We start from the raw sequence: 22,286 nt of genomic DNA, 5'->3' as shown, positions 1-22,286 counted from the left end.
AAATATTTTAGAAGCCTAAATAGGCAGATTTTTCAAACCATGTAGCCCACTACTGAAAAATAAAGTGGATTCCATTTATTCTCAAACTGCCTCAAACTTCAAGCTCACATCCTTCAGGGCAGCTTCCCAGCTGTGCACATCGACAGCATACGCACTTGAATACATGGTCTACACTTCGAAGGATCCGGGCTCCCAAACAGCTCTGTGAACTACATGAAGATTTCTGGCAAAGCGGCGTGTCTCTGCTATGTCATCTTCACTGACCCTGTCCTGCAAGGGTCTGGGTGACGGGGCTGGGTCAGAAACACGCAAGCCCACTCTTCCACCTACACTGGCCTCGGCATCGACTCACAACTCATCCACCAACACAGGAGAGCCTGCGCTAGAAAAGGGACACCTCATCGTGTCTCAGACCGATAATATGTTTGCAGTAAAATTATGAAACCGTAACTGTTGAAAATACTAAGTTTTAATACGCTCGTTAAATGCTTAAGTGTGATCATAAACCAAACAAGACTCCGTGAAATGGGAACAAGCAGCAGACACTGGTGGAAAAAGTAGAGTGGGAGAGTTACAATTCCACAGGCATTGGGGTGTTTTTCAAATCCTGACAGCATGGGACACGATCTCCACAGCGCAGAATGAGAGACAGGCAGACCTACGGCCGAACGCCGTGACCGCCAGGCGCACTGTGGGAAATAGCAGCGAGCCATGCAACCACTTGGAACCTCAGTATCCTCATCTAGGCAAGGGGACTAGTTTAATGTTCCCATGATGATGTGGTGATCAAAGACATAAAATACTTGGCCCGGGGTACATCTTAGTGTTCTACATTGGTAGATTAAATGGAAAACAAAAGGGGCGCCTGGGTGGCTGAGGCGGTGAAGTGTCCGCCTTCAGCTCAGGTCATGATCTCAGGGTCCTGGGATCGAGCCCCACATCGGGCTCCCTGCTTGGCGGGGAGCCTGCTTCTCCCTCTCCCTCTGCTCCTCCTCGTGCTCATGCTCTCTCTCTCTCTCTCTCTCAAATAAATAAATAAAATCTTTAAAATAAATAAAAGGAAAACCAAAAAAACCTAAAGGATCAAGGTGACACATACATGACACGGCCAATTCCATACGAAAACAGCCAGCGTATCAAAAGACAACCACTGAAGGTCACGGAACAGGAAATAATGGGCGACCCTGACCTTGACAATAAGCATTACTGAAAAGATAAGAATTAAAGGCTATCAGCAAGGCAAGGAAGCAAGCACTTCACACTGTAACTTGGGGGGGCAGGGAGGAAGGGGAGGGGTCAAAGTTCACAACTCACAGGGTATGGGTCAGGGTAGGACTAAAGCCAGGAAGGAACAGGGGACTCAAAGGTCACGCCCTCGCTGAGCTTTGATACTGCTGCCCCATTCCCAGAATCAAAGGCAGGGCGCTCTGGCTACAAATTTGTTATCACTGCCATCCGCCTGCAGTTGCAAGCTGCTTTTATGGTCTCTCTTGTCCTGCAGGCAACAGGAAGGGCTCCGGGGAGGCTGCGTCAGAGCTGCCCTAGGAGTTAAGGGCAACAGCCCCCAGCTCGGTCAAGTGGCTTCTGAGGCCAGAAGGTGGGTGACGGTCGGCCCTAAACACAGCGTCCGTTCCAGAGAGCGGCTCCGGCTGACGGGGGGCGGCAGAACGGGCCAGGGCAGGGTCAGCCCAAGCTCTGGCCATCACCTACCTCCAACAGCAGCTGTACTGCATTTATCGACGGGCTCCTTCTACGTTATTCTCGCGTACGCTTCCTCGGGCAGGGTCTTGTCCCTTCCTTCATGACGTTCCCAACCAGACGCTTTTGTGCAGTCCCCAAAGATCTCAGTGATGTCCCTGGAATAGAGGAGCAACTTAAACTTGGCCACTGTGAAAATGGAACCATAAAACCCTAAAGCTGAGAGACACCTTATCAACCCAGGCCACGTCACTGGAAGTGAACACATGGACAAGTTAGATTGAAAAACAAAAAATTCACAACTGGCTCCCATCCTCCTCTTTCCTTTCTTTCTGTTTTTGAAAACTTTTTTATTTTTGCCGAAAATATACATAACATGAAACCCCATCTTTTCTTAATTGAAAACTCAAGTCTGTAACTCTCTGTCACAGAGGCATTTCTCTTTTATAAATTTATCTACATTCTTTGTCAACAAATAACTGATTTTCACAAATTATCGGCATCACCTTCAATATGAAAACAAAGGGTAACTAGTGTTACCCTCTTTACAAGTCGGTGAAAAGGTGGTCACTTCTCTGAGTGAAAACCATAACCCTCATAAAAGATAGATAACCTGCTGTTAGTCATAAACTAACAAAAATTAGGCTTGCCATTACACTGGCTCAAGAGTGTTGAATTAAAGCTCCAGAGTAAAATATATTTACATAAAAAAAATCATGTCCTGATGATACCAACATACGGCGTAGAGACCTGCTGATTACATATGTGTAAATGGGCTTCTGCATAACCAGGAAGCTAGAGAGGTTTTGCATCTGACAAAGAACAAAGAGCCTTCTTCATGCAGTCCCTCATCCACAGCTGTTGGTATTTCCACGTGGAAGAATGTGCAATCTAATGGCAGCTCACAACAGGGCATCTTATTGTAATCGTGTTTAATCAATAGTATTCTATTTTTTTCTCTCTAGAACCATCTATTAGAAGTGGGTCCTCAACCCTTTTCAGGGTCACATAAGCCCTACATCACTTACTAGTTGATGAAAGCGAAGGCTATTCTAATACCACTCAAATTTCAGAAAGTCCTTCAATTCTTTGAAGCCCATTCTTGGGCCCCAGGATAAAAATCCTAAGGCCAGGTACCAAACAGGGTGGCGGATATCTTGAGCCTACCCAATAGAATTAACTGTGTTAGGAAACAATTCTTAGAACAAAAGAAACCACTCTTAACAGCCATGAGGACCTTGTCAGGGCCTAAGACAGCGCCCCCAATTACCCTCTCTTTATCCTGTCTGTGAAAAATAGGGCTACAGCTATAAATAATCAAATACAGGTGGTCTCTGGGTTGTGATGTTTCAAGTTATGACTTCTTGACTTTACGATGGTGCAAAAGCAATACACACTCAGTAGAAATGGTACTTTGAATCCTCACCTATTCCTGGTCTAGCGATACACGGTAGAATACTGAGTCCTGACGCTGGGCGGCATCAAGCCCCAGCTCCCAGGCAGCCACGAAACACGAGGGTAACTTACAGCCATTCTGTACCCACACAACCCTTCTGGTTTTCATTTTCAGGACAGTACTGAATAAATTACATGATTCATTCAACATTTTATTATAAAATGGGCTTTGTGTTAGTGGATTTTGCCCAACTGGAGGCTAATGTCAGTGTTCCGAGCACATTTAAGGCAGGCTGGGCTGAGCTATGATGCTCAGCACGTTAGGTGTAGCAAATGCATTTCCAACTTACAATACTTTCAACTTACGATGGGTTTATCATGACGTAAGCCCACAGTAAGTTGAGGAAGATATGTACAGTGGCCAAGAAAGCTACTGTCACAAACTAAAAAAAAAAAAAGTAGCAAAAATTAGGCTTGCCATTACACTGGCTCAAGAGTGTTGAATTAAAGCTCCAGAGTAGAATACATTTACATAAAAGAACATCATGTCCTGATGATACCGACATACAGTGTAGAGACCTGAAGACAAATCAAGGATTTTCCGCCCACGAGAAAAGTATACCTCAGGAAACAGGTATCATCTTACATTGAAGACCTCGTATTATGAACAAAAATCGGTTTATTTTGAATTATAAACTAATGTTCGGGGAAGTAACTTCAATCAATGCTGGTCTTAGATGTTTTAACAGAAAAGGAAGCAAAGGAATAGATTGAACAGTTATTTCTGGAGGTACGTCCTGACAATAGCGTTTACGAGATACCATTTTTTAAAAGCCCAAAATCCAGATTGCTCTTTTAAATGATTATATTAAATATCATTTATTTTTTTATTATGATATTAAATATCATTTAAAAGAGCAATCTGGATTTGGAGTAATCGATGATCCAACGGAATGGGGCTGTTTATCTCTGCTTCCCTCAAAATCCCCCTACAATTAAAATTGTGGTAAAGAGAGAGAAAAAGACAAAAACTCCTAAGGACAAAGAGAAGAGAAAAGTAGATGAGAGCAGACAACAGACATCAGTGACACTCTGGAAGCTGAAAGCAGAGATGACCGCTGAGCCCGCCAGAGCCAGCTGGAACCTCACTGCCCAGAGAAGCAAACAAAACCCCAGCTGCCTGCCCCTGGGAGACTCAGGAAATGGAGCTGAGGTTCCTCTGAAGGAGAGGGGAAGGGGCTGGGAGGAGGCGGACTGGCTAAAAGTCTGCATAAAGAGCAGTCAGACCCTTCCCTAACACCAGGCACAAAAATGAACTCAAAATGGATTCAAGGGCTCCGCGTAAGAGCTGACCCTAAAAAGTGCTGGAAGAAAACACAGGAGGACAGCTTCAGGACACTGGGTTTGGCAATGATTTCTTGCATCTGACACCAGAAGTGCAGGCAACAAAAGCAAAAAGACAAATGGAAACCGTCAGTCGTAAGGCAGCCTATGAAGTGGGAGAAAATATTTATAAATTACATAATGGGGTTAATACATAGAATACATAAAGTATTCCTACAACTCAACCCAAAGAACAAATAACACAATTAAAAAAATGGGCGAAGGACTTGAAGAGACATTTCTCCAAAGAAGATACAGAGACGGTCAACAGGGATATAAAAAGGTGCTCAGCATCACTGATCATGGGGGGGAATGAAAATCAATACCACCTGAGGTAGCACCTCACACCTGTCAGAGTAGCAACAAAGGAGGGAAGGAAGGAAACAACAAGGTGCTGGTGAGAACGTGGAGAAAAAGGAACCCCATGTACTGTTGGTGGGAATGAAAACTGGTGCAGCCACTGTGGAGAAAAGTATGGAGGTTCCTCAAAAAGCTGAAAATAGAGCTACCCTACTATCCAATAATCACACTACAGGATATTTACCCAAAGAATACAAGAACACTAATTCAAAAAGATACATGCACCCCTATGTTTATTGCAGCACTACTTACAATAGTCAAATCATGGAAGCAGCCCAAGCGTCCACTGACTGATGAATGGATACAGAAGATGTGGTGTATATACACAACGGAGTATTATTCAGCCATAAAAAAGAAGAAATCTTGCCATTTGCAATGACATGGATGGAGCTAGAGCGTATAATGCTAAGTGAATTATGTCAGAGAAAGACAAATACTACATGATTCCATTCATATGTGGAATTTAAGACACAAAACAAGTAAGAAACAAAGAAAAAGAGAGACAAACAAAATCTTAACTACAGAGAACACACTGATGGTCACCAGAGGGGAGGTGGATGGGAGGATGGGGGAAACAGGTGATGGGAATGAAGGAGTGCACCTGTTGTGATGAGCACGGGGTGATGTACAGAGTTGTTGAATCACTATATTGTACATGAAACTAACAGAACACTCTATGTTAATTATAGTTGAATAAAATATGGAAAAATTTTTTAAATAAAAAACAAACTAAAAAAAGGCATTTGCACACCCAGGTTCACGGTAGGACTATTCACAATAGCCAAGAGGTGGAAGCAACCTGAATGTCCATCAATGGGTGAATGGATAAAGAAAAAGTGGTACAGACATAAAATGGAATATTAATACATAGTCTTAAAAAATGAGGAAATCCTGTCATGTACTACAACACGGATGAACTTTGAGGACATTATGCTGAGTAAGAGAAGCCTGTCACCCAAAGACAAATACTGTAAGATTCCACTTCCATGAGGTATGTGATGCAGTCAGACTCTTAGAGATCGGGGGTAGAAGGTGGATGCCAGAGGCTGGGGCAGGGAGGAAGGGAGAGCTTGATCGATGGGTAAAGAGTTTCAGTTTTGCAAGATGAAAAAGTTCTAGAGGTCTGCTGCATGACAATATCAATATAGTTCACACTACTGTACTAGATACTTAAAAATGGTTAAAATGGAAAATTTTATATATTTTGGTTTTTTACCACAATATAAAAAAGGTGGGAGATTATACTGGATTGTCTAGGTGGGTGCAATGTAATCACAAGGTTCCTAAAAAGTCAAAGAGGGAGGCAGAAGAGGTCAGAGAAATGCAGTATGAGACGTATTTGACCTGCTCATTTAAAGCAGCCCCTGCCTGGAAAGGGGCCAACAGCCAAAGGGGCCAACAGCAGCCTCTAGAAGCTAGAACAAGGCAGGGAACGGATTTTCCTCTAGAGCCACCAGGAAGGAACACAACCGGACACCTTGACTGTGGCCCAGTGAGAACCATCAGGGGACTTCTGACCTACAGAACTATAAGGTCAAAAAACCACTGTGTTGTTTTAAGCAAAAAAAAAAAAAAAAAAGAGGGGGGCTATTAGAATCCCCAGCTGGTAGGGCCAGACAAACCATCCCTATTCCAGTGAAACAAGAACAGGATCCTCTTTTTAAAAATGAAATATTCAGAGACCAATAAAAATTAAAACATGCTGGGGGCGCCTGGGTGGCTCAGTCGTTAAGCAGCTGCCTTCGGCTCAGGTCATGATCCCAGGGCCCTGGGATCGAGCCCCGCATTGGGCTCTCTGCTCCGCGGGAAGCCTGCTTCTCCCTCTCCGACTCCCACTGCTTGTGTTCCCTCTCTCGTGTCTCTCTGTCAAATAAATAAATAAAATCTTTAAAAAAAAAAAAAATTAAAGCATGCTGGCAGAAATTAAAAGTTCGACAATAATAGGAAAATCTCTCAGAAAGTATAACAAAAACACACAGAGATGGAAAACAGTTCAGAAAAAAACATAAGAAGACGAAGAGAATCAAACCAGTGGATCCAAATAGCCAACTAACAAGCTCACAGGAAAGAGAAAAAAGAGTGGAAAGGAAATCATCCTAGGAGTAGTACATGAAAATTTCCCAAATTGAAGGGCATGAGTTTCAGAACTGAAAGGACCACTGACATCAAAAGATCCTAAGATCTATGTCCCAGCTGGAAATTTCAGCATTCTTTTTTTTTTTTTTTTAAAGATTCTATTTATTTATTTGAGACAGAATGAGAGAGAGAGAGAGCACATGAGAGGGGGGAGGGTCAGAGGGAGAAGCAGGCTCCCTGCCGAGCAGGGAGCCCGATGCGGGACTCGATCCAGGGACTCCAGGATCATGACCTGAGCCGAAGGCAGTCGCTTAACCAACTGAGCCACCCAGGCGCCCCGTAAATTTCAGCATTCTGAGAACAAAGAAGAGTCAAACATTTTCCAGAGAAACAAACAAAGCAGATCACACACAACCAGCTGGGAAGCAGAACGGCCTGAGACATTTACACATAAGTGTTACAAAGCTCAGCTACAAACAAAATACAGCCACAATAAAGCAAACATTAAATATTAACATATCCACACACCATAACACAACTATAAGCACAAAATGGAGACAGGAGGAGGCGGCACACACTGAGGGTAAGGGGTGACGTGTGAGGGCTAAATCCTTAGCAGGAAATCAATAAAAGTCTAAAATTTTAAAAGAGATCAATAAATGGTACTTACAGCATATGGTGTGTTGTTTAGAAATAGGTAGGCAAATGCGAGAGAATATAAGGAAAAGAGTTGGAAAGGGCTCCTCTAGGCAAAGGAGTATTGGCAACATATGAACAAAGGGGAATGGCTGTTACAGTATTGTGTTTTCTTTTAAAGATTTACTTATTTATTTGTGAAAGAGAGAGCATGAGAGGGGGAGAAGCAGAGGGAGAGGGAGGGAGAGAATCCCAAGCAGACTCTGCGCTGCGCGAGGAGCCCAACGCAGGGCTCGATCTCCCAACCCCGAGATCATGACCTGAGCCAAAATCAAGAGTCGGAAACTTAACCAACTGAACCACCCAAGCATCCCTGTTATAGAATTATTTTAACTGCAAACAATGTGCATGTAATTACCTCAAAATAAATAAAATGCATGAATGAATAGATGGAAGCAAGCAAGCAGGACAGAATATTTAACAAAGCCAACCTACAAACCGTCACCCAGTAGAGATCTCCAGAATAACAGCTGTCCTAACATCGGGCATATGGTCACTTAGAGCTGGGAGTAAAACTTCCAGTTACAGCATCACACACAGATTCCAAGTGCATTGCGTTGCAAACAACTAAAATGGTTAACGTGCTCTGGAAAATGCTACTGGGGGCTTCAAAAACGTGACCAATAATAGAGAGGCGGACATCAGATATGTATGTAAGGACTGGGAAGAAAATTACCCTGAGGTAGGAAACGGTATGAGTCATAATATTGTTTGACAGAAATACACGACTATTAAATATACAATATGTGACTAAATTAATTAAATGGTATAAGTAGGCGTTTGATGATTACCTCTATATACCCAAAACATTCTTTATATATTCAAGTTGGCCACAAAAATTGGGTTTTTTTTTTTTAGTTCTTCTCAGTGGGAAAACATGGGAAATATAAACCAAGAATAAAAGGTACATAAAGAAATTAAAAACCCATTTACCTGAATCATGTTGCTTTTGTCTGCATCAATCTTCCTTCCAACCTAGAAGAAAATAAGTAAATTAAAATGTAATGAGCAGCTTATAAGACAATGAGCTGTTCATAAGAAAAACCTATAATCCAGGGTAACTATTGTTTACTTCTTGTTCTCTATCCACAGCAAAAACTGTTCCTTCCCACTTCCCAGCTAATTTCTGGCTGTCACGGTATACAGAGTCAACTTTATTAGGCAAAGCCATGCAGAAGCAAGCATGTAAATCCACGGCTAATAAAAAATTGTATACAGCAAGTGCACCTAATGGTATAGCCTGAGTTTTAAAATCATACACTTTTATAAACTATCTCTTCTCTACTCAGGCAAATAATTTGCTAATTGATGATATAGAGGAAGACAAAGAAGCAAGAAAGAATCATTTTTCAAACTATAAGAATGACAACTACAGGGTAAAAGGGTAGCAACCTGTTTAAATTTTCATTTTTTACCGAACACAATCACTAGCAAGTAGAACACCTACAGACCATCTACATACGAATGTGTATGATCAAAGAGCTTGTAAGTCGTCTTTGACCCACATCCCCTTACACTCCTAGACTTCTTCCTCACTTAATTTCATTTAAGACTTTCTCAACTAAGAATGAGCTATCACCCTTCCAATACATGTGTGAATTATGGTATCTGCAGAAAGAGGGAAAAGTTACCCTTTTATTTTTTTTAAGATTATTTACTTGAGAGAGAGTGAGAGAGAGTGAGAGAGAGAGAGAGAGAGCACGCACACGCACACGAGCAGAGGGAGTGGCAGAGGGAGAGATAGAAGCATCCTCCCCGCTGAGCAGGGAGCCCCATGCGGCACTCAATCCCAGGACCCTGAGATCATGACCTGAGCCGAAGGCAGATGCTTAAACCACTGAGCCACCCAGGTGCCCCAAAAGTTACCTTTTTAAAAAATTAATTAACATTTGTATTAACATATTACCTGCATACAGAAAAACACAGAAATCTTGAGTGGCTCGCTTAATTTACCTAAAGCGAACACACACGTGCAGCCACCACTCTCCCTAAAGGTCACCATCACCCTGACTTTCAAATACCACACATTAGTTTGCCTGTTGGGCAAGGTCCTGTTATCCAGGCATCTGCCTGCAAGTCCACGAATCCCTGTATCTGGACCAAAATAAAATGCTCTGGGAAAACAGAACCAAGTAGTCACTGACCACAAGGAGACATTATCTTAGAAAGATGTTGACGCGTCGGAGGAAAATGTTTTGGCGGACTGGATGGTTGTTTGAGGTCAACCTGCATGATCTCTAGAGACTGTAGGACACAGAAGCTATTTTATGATATAAATAGATGAATGTCCCACTGGCAGTTAGATGAGGGAAGGGGAGCTGAGGGAAGGGAATAGGGAGACCAGATCTCCTTTCTATAGGTACAAAAACACCTATGAAAATACAGGTAATAACCAAATGAGTTTGTGCTAAAAGCTAGACTAAGGTACTGATACATCAACTCATTTGATCTTCCAATTGCTCTGAAGCCGGCAGACAGATAAGGATGCTGCGTCTCAGAGTGGGTAAGGGTGATACACCAAGCTAAACAGTAGGTGAGGCAAAACTGCTCCTCCTTTTTTTCCTAAAGATTTTATTTATTTGAGAGAGAGAGCGAGCACAAGCAGGAGGAGCAGCAGAGGGGGACGGAGAAGCAGACTCCCTGCTGAGCAGGAAGCCCGATGTGGGACTCGATCCCAGGACCCTGAGACCATGACCTGAGCTGAAGACAGATGCTTAACCAACTGAGCCACCCAGGCGCCCCCAAAGCCATTCCTGTTCACGGCTTCTATTCAGGGCTAGAGACACCAGAAAACCAAAAGGAAAAATGTTCACAGAAAAGAGGCCAGGCTAATTATATACAGAATATACTGTATGATTCCTGCTCATGAATCATTTAAAGGAAAAGAACCAAGTAATTCGGGGTCCACAAAAGTCTTCTGAATTACCAGAAAGTTGACTAGTTCTGTCACTTGTAAAGTAGGCCCACTTATCTTTCTGTGCCTCAAAGGAGAAGTTTCAAAAGAAATCCGTACACTTCACAAGGTGTAATTTTCTGTCATGTTAATTTGTTTTATGCTCTGTATGCATTTCCCACTGCAGCAGGGGAAATCAAAAGAACATGATGTCCATCAGAAAAAGTCACAGATGCAGAGGCAAATTGCCACCAGAAGATTACTGAGGGAGCCTATGATAATGCCCCCTTCAAACGACATGCCATACCTGCATGAATATTTAATTCAATCATACTACTTTCAAAAAGCAGGGAACACAGTTCAAAAGGAAAATGTTCTATTCTGCTACTTGAAGAGGGAGAGGCAAGAAAACATCCAAAGAGAGTGAATATGAGACCCTATGAGATGTGCTCGCCAAAAGGCATGTCGCTCAAAGGGCCTTCCTGCACCCTCACTGCGAAGTACAAAATAATGTCAATGACAATAGCTAGAACCTTCAGACACTATACGTAAATCAATTAAATGCCTTTACATTAAATCCTAGGAGAACCCTGCAAAGCAGGGAGGCCTTAGGATGCCCAGCTGATCGGATGCAGCCCCTGGGCCCCGAGAGATCAGGTAACTTAGCCAAGCTTGCAAACCTGTCCAAGGTCACAGTTCAAGAAAAAAGGAAAGCGTTCCCATCAAGTCTCTGGGGTACCAAAGACACTGTTCTGCTTCCAGATGAAAGCAACCAAGCCCGCTGGTCAACTTGAAATCACTTAATGATTCTTTCACTATTTCTTGGTTTCAAATTGCTTCTGGTTTGTCCTGAGTAAAGGGTATCAGTCTGCCTTCCTCCTATGAGATGGGGTAATGTCTTGATAGCAAGTGGCTTGAGGACAGAAACAAAAATAGGCCTGGATGGACTCTTTTTATAGAGGAGCTAATGGTTCCAGGGGCTGAGAGCTCTCTGGGGATCTTCTGCGGATGGGATCTGGCACAAGGAGCGCACACAAAGTTGCAGGTTTCATTCCACACCGGACACATGCCCTGAAGAAACAACCGGTGGGGGCGGGGCGTTCTTTCTGGGACTTGTGAGTAAGCCAGGTAACTGTGCTCACCTTGCAGAGGAAAGCATCTAGGGGGAAAAAATTATCCAACTCACATGGGTAGGGCTGTGGCTCTACCTTTCAGCTGAGACCGAGTGCAGTAAGACAAGATCTTCACAGACGTTAACCCAGTGGCAGGCAGAAGAACACTGTGGGGAGAGGGGACAGAATAAGGCAGCCTTCCTTATTCACTAATCCTGGGTAGCAATACTCAACCCGCTGTGTGTCTCCTACTGCTCACTTCCTCTCAAGAAAAACCACACCGGAGGGGAAGGCTCCAAGAGGGAAAAGCAATGAGCGTTAAAGAAGCAAGGCTGACGAAGGAAAAGATTCAAGTTCACGGCATTCGGCAAGGCATGGCCAGCTCCCACTTTACAGGTTTGTATTTGTAGGGCCAGTCCTCTCAAAGCTTATCTCTTCCTCCTGGAGTGGCTTCATCTTTTTTTTTTTTTTTTTAAGGTTTTATTTATTTGACAGAGAGAGCGAGCGAGAGAGGGAACACAAGCAGGGGGAGTGGGAGAGGGAGAAGCAGGCTTCCCGCGGAGCAGGGAGCCCGATGCGGGGCTCGATCCCAGGACCCTGGGATCACGACCTGAGCTGAAGGCAGACGCCCAACGACTGAGGCACCCAGGCGCCCCAGGAGTGGCTTCCTCTTGGGGGCCAGCCTGAGAGACTGGGAGGGAGAGGCCGCCCACAGGACAACCCCGGGGGGACGATGCTGAAATCAACTGCCACGGCCCACCACGGACACGTGACCGGAAACTGCAGCGGGCACGCTTGTTGTTGGCAGCCCCGGCCCAAACTCTGTAATTATAATTCCGTTGTTTCTTCCTCAAGGGGAAAATGGTGTGTAATTAGACAAGCATAATACAGAGACCAGTAACAGCACAAGATCAATTTAATTACACTTTTCTATTTTATTACATTTTTCCATTAAGATTACACTTTATTAGAATAGGAAAGACCACTGCAGTTTTTCTCATTCTCACTCATAAACAGCAAATGCAAATTAAATCTTAGTCTGAGACTACAGAACCCAAAGTACAAAGTTAGTGCTTTCTTCCTAATCTCTAACACTCAACACACACAGTTTAACTCCACAATTTCTTTCTCTCCTCTGCTTGGAGAAGAACCTCAGCAGTCTCTCAGGAGGGAGGGATTCAGGGGCAGTTGCCGGGGCCCAGGCATCGAGTCAAGTTTACGTGACCGGAAAGTGCCATGCGCACCTGCAGACCCCACCAGGCTGCCTTCTGCTGGTGGCTGGCATCATCCTCTTGGCCAGGCAGAACGACGTGGAATTACACTCCAGGAAAGCCTTGATCTGCCCCTCACTGCACCACATTTCTACTTTTTCTAAATTTAAAGACTAGCACCAAGAGGGAATTGGGTCTCCTCCCCACCCCTCACCCCTTGTGTAGGACATCATGCTTCTCCAGGGGAAGCCGGAGCTCCTTCTCTGAGCTGCTCACCAGGGTGTAAAAGAAAACACAAACCACAAAAAAATCATCCATTAACTACCCTGGTGATTTCCCAACCTGCCTCTCAAAGGGCTTTCCCTTTTCTTCTCTTCTATAAAGTGCATTTGAATAGAGGAGTTTGGAGGAACAAGTTCATCTGGAAAAGGACAGGTTTGCAAACTGCAGCCCACTAAAATGTGGGAGCCGAAGGAGAGCATTTGATGGGGGCGGGGAGGGGGGGTTAAGAATTTTCAGAGAAATACAAGACGCTAGTCATTCCCAAAGATGATGAAGAGTGAAAGCAACTATACTCCAGGAAATGACGAGAGAAATTAATGGGAACAAAGCAAAATGGTCACCGCCCAGAAGCTAATCCTTGAAGACCGGAGTGTGACCTCGGGCAAAAAAATCACCCCTTCTCCCCTTCCCCAAGGAGGAGGTAAGTGCCTTCCTCAGAAGGAAGAAGGAAAGTACCTTTTATCCAAATCATTCAGCAAACCTTTCCTGAGTGGGATCACACAGAGATGCAAGAGCAACTTCTCTGAAGGAGCTCAGAGTTCAGCCAGAAGGAAAACCCATACCACTATTTACACTTCTGGGTGCCAAGTGATACCAGGACGGTAAATAACATCAACCAACATAAGCGCTTCCCTGCCTGGGGCCAGGCACCACTCCTGGACATTTCATGGATCTCATTCTAATCCCTGAAACCTGCCTGTGAGATTGGCGAATGTCTTCTTGTTACTGATGGAAACAGGGGTGTATGGGACACAGAAAAGGGTCTTTCAAACAAAAGTAATATTTTTTTTTTTAAAGATTTTATTTATTTATTTGACAGAGACACAGCGAGAGAAGGAATACAAGCAGAGGGAGTGGGAGAAGGAGAAGCAGGCTTCCCACGGAGCAGGGAGCCCGATGTGGGACTCGATCCCAGGACCCTGGGATCATGACCTGAGCCGAAGGCAGACGCTTAACGACTGAGCCACCCAGGTGCCCCCAAAAGTAATATTTTTTATATTAAGTAAGTCTTCAGATACCCGAAGGGTATGCTTCCACCCCAAGTAGAAAATCTATCCCTATTTTCCCTTTTGAAGGCTGCTCAGGACAGTCTCGGGTGCCTAGAACTTGTGCTCAGACACTCACAAAATGAAGAAAGAATTTTCTGACATGGCAGGTCCTGGTAACAGCAATGCCCTACCCTGCTTTATTGGAGCGGTGTCTGGTGGTTACTAAAACACTAACCATGGATGTGCCAATACAATCTTCCTCAAGTGTTATTTAATCACAGCTCCTCGAGGGCAAGAGCCACGCTTTATCCCTGCCTATCATGCTCTTGCCACCTAAGGCAGACATCGATAATCACCCACAAAATCCTATCATGTTTTTCCCGACCAATTCCATCAAATCAAAACTTCTCAGGTCAGTTCACCCACCTTTACTTTGCACACTGAGTCATCATTTTCAAGACTGGAGTCGTACCCACTTTCAAAAGTTCTGTTCGTTGTTAAATGTTTGATTCTGCAGTTCTCTCTAATGTCCTTCCCCTCTCTGCTCCCTCACTGTCAATCATGCCCACCACCGGGCTTAAAAAGAACAACGGAAATCAACATGTTTACAATAATACAGGAATTTTCTACATGATCTTTCTTTTACTTAACAAAAACATTGTTCTCAAAATACCTCATATGCACCCAGTAAATTCTGAATTAGTACTTACTCCCACCTAGTATCTGATTATAATTTACCTTTTATTAAAACCATCTTTACGCAGTCGTATGTCACAATCAAGAAAAGTTTTAATTACAGGAGGATCAAAAGCCATAATTCTTTTAAAAAACTTTCTAAACAAGGTCTCATCTGCTGTGGTCCCAGCAGCCTCCCTTTGAAACAGCATCTCCCCAACTAGTCAGAAAGTCTCATAAGCGGAGGTTATGTCATACTGACATAGAGGAACTGAAGGTCTCCACCAACACCTGTTCTTTGCTCCGTTTCCTGCTTCTACTCTTGCTAGGACTTGCACCCCCACTTTATGCATGCCGCGTAAAGCAAAGAGTGTATGTCCTCCTCGTGAGGGGCAAGGAGTAGGTGATTTCTCGAGAACAGAGAACATCTAAGGAAGGAGCAGGAGAGGATGAAGCAATCACACGCGTATTGCAGCCACCCGACCTAGACATCTCCACGCCAAGACCCCTGGCTCCAAGGAGTAACGCGTGAGCCTTCGTCTTTGTTCTCACGGCTCCGGGATGCCCGAGGGGGACCCGGACACCAGACTGCAGTCCTCCACAAAACCCCAGACCCCAAGCTAGGACTAGACCCCCTCTTCTCCTTTCTGAGTCTCCGTCTGCACCTGCATGCTCTCTATACCCTCAGTAAACCCTGCCGGCTGGTGTGTGACTTCTACCCTGCGGGCAGCCAGGGGCCCTCCCGGCTGCTGCTGGGGACCCGGCCCGCGGCATCGGCATCCCAAACACGGAGCATCTGCAGGCCAGCAGTTCCATAAACAGACTTTAAAGACTAATCCGAATGCCTTGCCTTTGGAATCGTGTTTCTTTTTAGATACCGAGAAGAATAAATATTTAACGAAAATTAAAGGAACTCAGAACAATGGGAACTTTCTAATTTCCTTTTTAAACACTTTGAAGTAGCGTTAGGACTTCTGAAGACAATTTGGCAGGGGCCGGCAAACCAAGCTACCGCAACACACCCCGCCAGTCACAGAAGGGGTCTTTCCTGTTCCCGAAAGAAGCAAAATTTAGCTGACTGATAAGAATACAAGGTGGACGAAAAAGAAATCCCAAATCTACTGTAAGAGAGAAACCGATTAACTCCAGTTCCAAGGCAGATCCTGGGAAACGCTTCCGGCCGAGATTCGGCCTCGACTCAAACCGGATGTGAGTGGACACTCGTCAGGGCGTCTGCGCGGCCCCTCCGATTTCCGGGGACTCAGCCACGTGATACAGCCCCACACACATATCCACAGCGGATTGGAGCTGTAAGAACACCTGACCACAAGGCAGCCGCTCATAGGCTGGCCAGGAATCTAAAAAGATGGGGCCAGCCAATCAGATGTCTGCCTCAAAACCTGGCCTCCAGAAACCCGAGGGGAAGTCGCCAGTGAGACGCTGGGGTACACGAAGCCAAGAGGGCCGCTTAGAGTCCGGGCCAGCACCGTGGGCCAGGTCTGTCGTGGCAAGTGCTTACCGTCCAGGGGTGAACCTGCCCGCTTTCCACAACCAGCAAATCATCTCCGGCAGAGCGCATGATGGCCACAGATGTTGAACTTGTGGGGAAGTACCTGCTATGGACCCGTGTGGGTGGAACAAAACCACCTTCTCTTAGATGGAACAGCTCACATCACTTGGTAAGGAACCTGAGGCCAGATTCCTGAGGAAATGCAGGTTTATTCAAGTTCCTCTCTCCTCTGACTGCAGGTTTCTCCGCTAGAAAATAAGGCCACTTTGGGGGAGGGTCTCTAAGTTGTGTCCTTTAACCTCAGCAGGGGCAGCAGCTGGAGAATCAACAGGCCCCTTTCGGACCCACGAGGGCTCTCCTGGGGGCAGTGACGGGAAACATTCTCTATTACCCGCTCTGTCACATGATGACTTCTCACCCGATTAATTGGAATTCACAAACATTTCTCTAAATATTCCTAAAAGGTGCCACTTTCCAGGCTGTCCCATTTTGGCTATATGTACAAAGAACACTGGAATTTTTCAGTCGTTTTCAGTTTCTCTATTTTTCATTTAGAATATCCAATGCTACAATGCCCCACCTCTCCCTTAAAGAAGCTAAGCAGCAGAGAGAGTAGTATTTGCTTCGTCATTAGCGAGAATATTTATATCAGGAATAGTGCTACCACCTTAACCGTATTTTCAATATTCCACTTGGGTGGGGTAGTGGTGGGGGGACATGGTACCAAAACCAGACACTGGAAATCCAAATACCTATCTCGTCAGGCAGCTTTTAACAAATTAGAAGGGCATTTATCTCAAAGTCTAAAACTATAAGCATTCAACCAATGAAATGGCTCATAAAGTATTTTTAGAATGATGTCAGAAAAAAATGTCCAAGACTTTGAAAGGAACAAAAGAAATTCCTAGGTGTCCCTTCAATGGTATGCTAGACATCGCCCAGTGGGCCCGCTGGGGGCCATCCCAGTCGACAGGGCTATCAACCTCTGACCCACCATCTATTTCACAACTTGGTACTCAGATTTTCCTGTAATTTCCTCATTGAGTTAAATAAAACCTGTATGTTCATTTTATATCTACATGAAACACATTTTTAACTTTTTGAAAATTATTCTTTAACAGTGATGATCAATTTTAAACATCGCTCCATTATAAACATCTAGAAAAGCCTGGGTGGCTCAGTCCGTTAAGCATCTGCCTTCAGCTGAGGTCATGATCCCAGGATCCTGGGATTGATCCCCACGTCAGGGAGTCTGCTTCTCCCTCTCCTTCTCCCACAGCTGCCCTCTCACTCTCTCATTCTCTCTCTCAAATAAAAATAAAATCTTTTAAAAAAAATAAACATCGAGGAAAGTATTCACAGTCACTAGTAACGGTATAACTCACTAGGCTGTGAAGTGAACTCCATGCTATTTGGAAGCCAGATCCTTACAATTCAGACAAAGTGATACAGGGGTAATAGACAAATGTCAATGCCATCATGGTAATTTCCCCAGTAAAGCAAGTTACATTCTCCGTCCTTTATGTACATCAGTACGTGACAAGTGATGTGAAGCCCTGAATTCCAATTGCATAGATGTACATCATGCCTCCACTTTTTAATGGATATAATATAAAAAAAAATCCAAGTCAGTGCATGTAGTAGATGGGGGGGGGGGGTGTTTCTGTGTGTAAAAACATAGCTGAAACCACAGCCAGATACGCAATAAAGACAGATAGAACACACAACCTAGAAAGTGAAGCAACTCCATTTACTCAGAAAAAATAATCTTGGTTCTAATCTGTTGCCCTTGTGCTTAAGTTTTCTGAGCTAAAGAGCTACCCAGCAAAATTAGCAAAGCAAGGTACATGCACGTAGACATGATTATTTAATTTTCACAGCCTTTAAACTCCTCAAAACAGGGGTCTGGGGTTCTCTACCCATCACTTGACATGACTTCTTTAAACGAAGAACTACAGACATCAAGCAGAAAACAGGGCCAAATGATTCCACTTTATAGACACAGTGAGTAGGAGGTTAATTGTGTCATTCATTTTTCTAAATGCTGTAAGAAAACCCATGAACTAAAAGTCAATGGCTTCTTGATATAAATAACCCTGATGCATGAAAATACATTACACTAAAGATTTACACAGTAGAAATCACAAAGATTCCTACAAGTAACAAGTCTCCTACTAAGACTTAAAATAGGAATTTATTTATGTAATTTACAAAATGTGATTTAAACACACTTTTCAAGGCTACCACAACGTATTCAAGAAACCATTTAAAGCTTCATGCACATGTAAAACTACCCCTTGAGACCATATCCTTAGGTATGGAGAACTCAAAAGTTTAAGGTCACTCCCAGATCTGTACAGGCACCCCCTTGACCAGAAAAATCTCCTCCTCCTTTTCAGTGCCTACTCCTCCCCTTCAGGGCCCATCCGCCCGGCTCTCCACTCCTAAATGTCAGTGGAATTCCACTAACAACCCTTCTCTGGCTGCAATGCTCTGTTTCTTGGCTCCAGAATTTCTCAGAACCTTGAAAACGCTAATGCCCACAGCGACTCTCAAAGAAAAGGCTGGGGTGATGCACCGTCTCTTGCTTCTCAGAACTCCAAAGACTACATCTTGGAAATCCATATCCTAGTGAAAAGGATTCACTTAGCTTGGCTCTTGAGTTTATTCCATTGAGTGTATTCCTCAGTCACAAGCTAAGCATCCACCCAGGCCAGCCATATACAAAGACCCGGGGCGGGGGGGCGGGGGCACACTCCCCAGGGATAACCTGGGCACCTGAACAACCACTCACTGCCCTGGTATCTTAAGTTGGCATCATTGAAGTAGTAATGACCACAGGCTACAAAGCATCACCTCCCTTGGGAGGCCCAGGTTAAAACAAAAATCCTCAAATGGCTCAGTTATCAAACAGTATTATGAGGCTTAGCTGCCCAGATCAAAGAAAAGTGACTTTCTGGGCTGAATTTCTTCTCTAAGTGAAAATCTCTCTCTAATGTATTACAGTTTTTCTACTTTTCTCCTGTTGAAAAAATACTAGATGTTCTTTTTTTTTTTTTTTTTTTTTAAGGTTTATTTATTACTTTAAGGGAGACAGGGAAAGAGCGAGAGCAAGCTTGGGGGGAGGGGCAGAGGGAGAGAGAAACCCAAGCAGAGCCCCAAGTGGGGCTCGATCTCACAACCCTGAGATCAGACCTAAGCTGAAACAAAGAGTCAGACGCTTAACCAACTGAGACACCCAGGTGCCCCTAGATGTTCTTTGAATGGTATTAGAAAATAAAAATATGTACAGACAAGAAAAACACCCAATAACCCTGGCCCTCAATCAGAAGCACTCATTACTTTGAAATACTTCTTTCCAGTTCTTTTTGAGGAGAACAGGAATCTTTGATCCACTAATGTATATGTAGGGTTAAATGAAAACTTTTTACACTTCTGTATAATTTTTGTATATTTCTTGCATATTTTTGTATATTGTGTATACTTTTTATATATACTTTTTATGTACTTATTTTATAAATTCATTCGTTTTATAAGTTAAGGACTATATACATGGTTTCACAATTATTTTTTTGGTCACAACATATGGACATTTCCAGGCTACTAAACTATTAAAATATTCTTCAACATCTTTGCCCACCCCCCCACATTATGAAAGACAGTCCATTCACTGCTTTGTGGAGAATTAGGTTTTCCCCCAACTTCTAATAACATTTATTTTCTTAGAAGAGTTACTCGGGTTTGCCATAAATATTGGAAACATGGTTGGTTTTACCAAATGAAGGACATACATGCATACTATTTTGTAACTTGTTTTCATCCACATTGTATCCCAAATACATTCTTTAAATATACTTCTTGGGTTACTTCCTAGTTTTTTTTAACAACGATCCCCAGAACCAAATTCCACATGATCTTCATGAGTCAAGGTCATCATTAAGAATGTTCACAACCGGGGCGCTTGGGTGGCTCAGTTGGTTAAGCGACTGCCTTCGGCTCAGGTCATGATCCTGGAGTCCCTGGATCGAGGCCCGCATCGGGCTCCCTGCTCCGCGGGGAGTCTGCTTCTCCCTCTGACCCTCCCCCCTCTCATGTGCTGTCTCTCTCACTCTCTCTCTCTCAAATAAATAAATAAAATCTTAAAAAAAAAAAAAAAGAATGTTCACAACCATGATACGTCATTGCTATGAGTATAATAATAGGTATGCAAATCAGGATGAACGAGCCCAGGTGCCCTAAATCTGTTGTTTCGTCGGTTTTATTTTTTAAGAGTTCTCCAATAGCAAGCTTTTTAATCAGTGGTCTTTCCCTCATGACAGCAAAAAAGGCACAAAATAGCTCTCAATCAGTTGAAGTGTCTGCAAAGGGAGTTACTGATTCAAACACTTCTCCCAAGTCACACTCCCAGTCACCATACAAGGAGGAGGAGAAGGAGAATTATTTTCCTGTTACTGGGACTTGGGTGATTTCAAAACCACCTCTCCGATTTATGAATTAGTAATGAAAGATCCATATCAGCAGTTTCAACTTTTCTTTCCCACAGTCAGTAAGAAATGCATATCCCTCAACACCTCTAAATTTGTCTAAGGGCATCTGGAGAAGGTTTACTCCAACACCTGCACATTCTTTCCCATCATTCACCAGAAGACATTTCTGGATTTATCAGTTTCCTCAAGTTCTGTGGCTTAACTGATTAACCACAATCCAATTTTTTTTTTTTGCTGTTTTTTTTTTTTTTTATTGAAGTAGAAGTGACATACAATATCCTATTAGTTTCAGGTATACATCATAATGATTCAATATTTTCATACATTATGAAATGATCCCCATGATAAATCTAGTTACCATCTGTTACCATACAAAGTTATTACAATATTACTGACTGTATTCTCTATACTGTACATTATATCCCATGACTTACTTTTTAACTGGCAGTTGACCTCTGAATCTCCTTCACCTATTTCTCCCACCCCCCGGCCCCTGCCCTGCTGGTAATCAACAATTTGCTTCTTTTATCTGGGAGTCTGTTTCCATTTTGTTTTGTTTGTTCAGTTGTTTTCTATTTTAGATTCCACATAAAAGTGAAATCGTACAGTGTTTGTCCTTGTCTGACTTACTTCACTTAGCATAACACTCCCTAGGCCTACCCATATTGTAAGCAAATGGCAAGATTTTTTTTTTTTTATGGCTGAGTAATATTCCCGTGTGTCTGTGTGTCCCTGTGAGTGTGTGCGCACGTGTGCGCGCGCATACACATAAACACCAAATCTTCCTTATCCATTCATTTACCGATGAATAGCCATATCCAGGCTACTGTACATAATGCTGCGGTAAACATGGGGGTGCAGATATCTCTTCAAATTAGTGTTTTCATTTTCTTCAGATAAGTAACCAGAAGTGGAACTGCTAGATTATATGATAATTCTATTTTTAATTTTTTAATTTTTAATTTTTAATTTTTTGCAGAACCTCCAGTGGCTGTACCAATTTATATTCCCACCAACAGAGTTCTCTTCTCTCCACATCTTCAATAACACGTGTTATTTTTGTCTTTTTGATAGCAGCCATTCTGACAGGTATATAGGTGATACATCTCCTGTGGTTCTGATTTGCATTTCCCTGATGATGAGTGATTTTAAGCATCTTTTCATGTATCTGTTGGGCATCTGTATGTCTTCTTTGGAAAAAAAAAAAGAATGTCTATTCAAGTCCTGCGCTCATTTTTTAACCAGGTTGTTTGTTTTCTGATATTAAGTTGTGTAAGTTCTTTACATATTTTAGATACTAACTCCTTATTGGATATATGATTTGCAAATACCTTCTCCCATTCAGTAGGCTGTCTTTCGTTTTGTTGATGATTTCAATATGATCCAAATCTGAGGCCAAATCAACTCCGTGAGGTTAGAGATGCTTTTAAAAAAGATATAATTATCTGATGACCTTCCTTGCATAATGAATCAACTTCTTTATTAAATGTGTTCTTAAAAAACACATTTCATATTCTAT

General features: G+C 43.2%; 1 protein-coding gene across 15 annotated transcripts in view; it reads right to left on the bottom strand.

Annotated features, from left to right (window-relative positions):
* SGMS1 (sphingomyelin synthase 1) overlaps nucleotides 1–22,286 on the bottom strand; it is a 271,961-nt gene that overhangs the window by 138,721 nt on the left and 110,954 nt on the right. For 13 of the 15 annotated variants that reach the window (XM_032430253.1, XM_032430252.1, XM_032430257.1 and 10 more), the window contains 2 exons: nucleotides 8,542–8,583; nucleotides 1,711–1,856 (listed from right to left, as the gene is read on the bottom strand). The exons of 1 other annotated variant lie outside the window; for it this stretch is intronic. The gene's annotated coding sequence lies outside the window, so the exon portion shown is untranslated. Of the gene's footprint in view, nucleotides 1–1,710; nucleotides 1,857–8,541; nucleotides 8,584–11,687; nucleotides 12,076–22,286 lie in introns of those variants that run through there. One more of the 15 variants, XM_032430263.1, reaches the window with a different exon arrangement.

The sequence above is a fragment of the Phoca vitulina genome, unplaced genomic scaffold (assembly GCF_004348235.1).
Source record: "Phoca vitulina isolate PV1807 unplaced genomic scaffold, GSC_HSeal_1.0 scaffold43, whole genome shotgun sequence".
Classification (NCBI taxonomy): Eukaryota; Metazoa; Chordata; class Mammalia; order Carnivora; family Phocidae; genus Phoca; species Phoca vitulina.
Note: the sequence above shows the minus strand (reverse complement) of the source record. Positions and strands in the feature narration are given on the sequence as shown.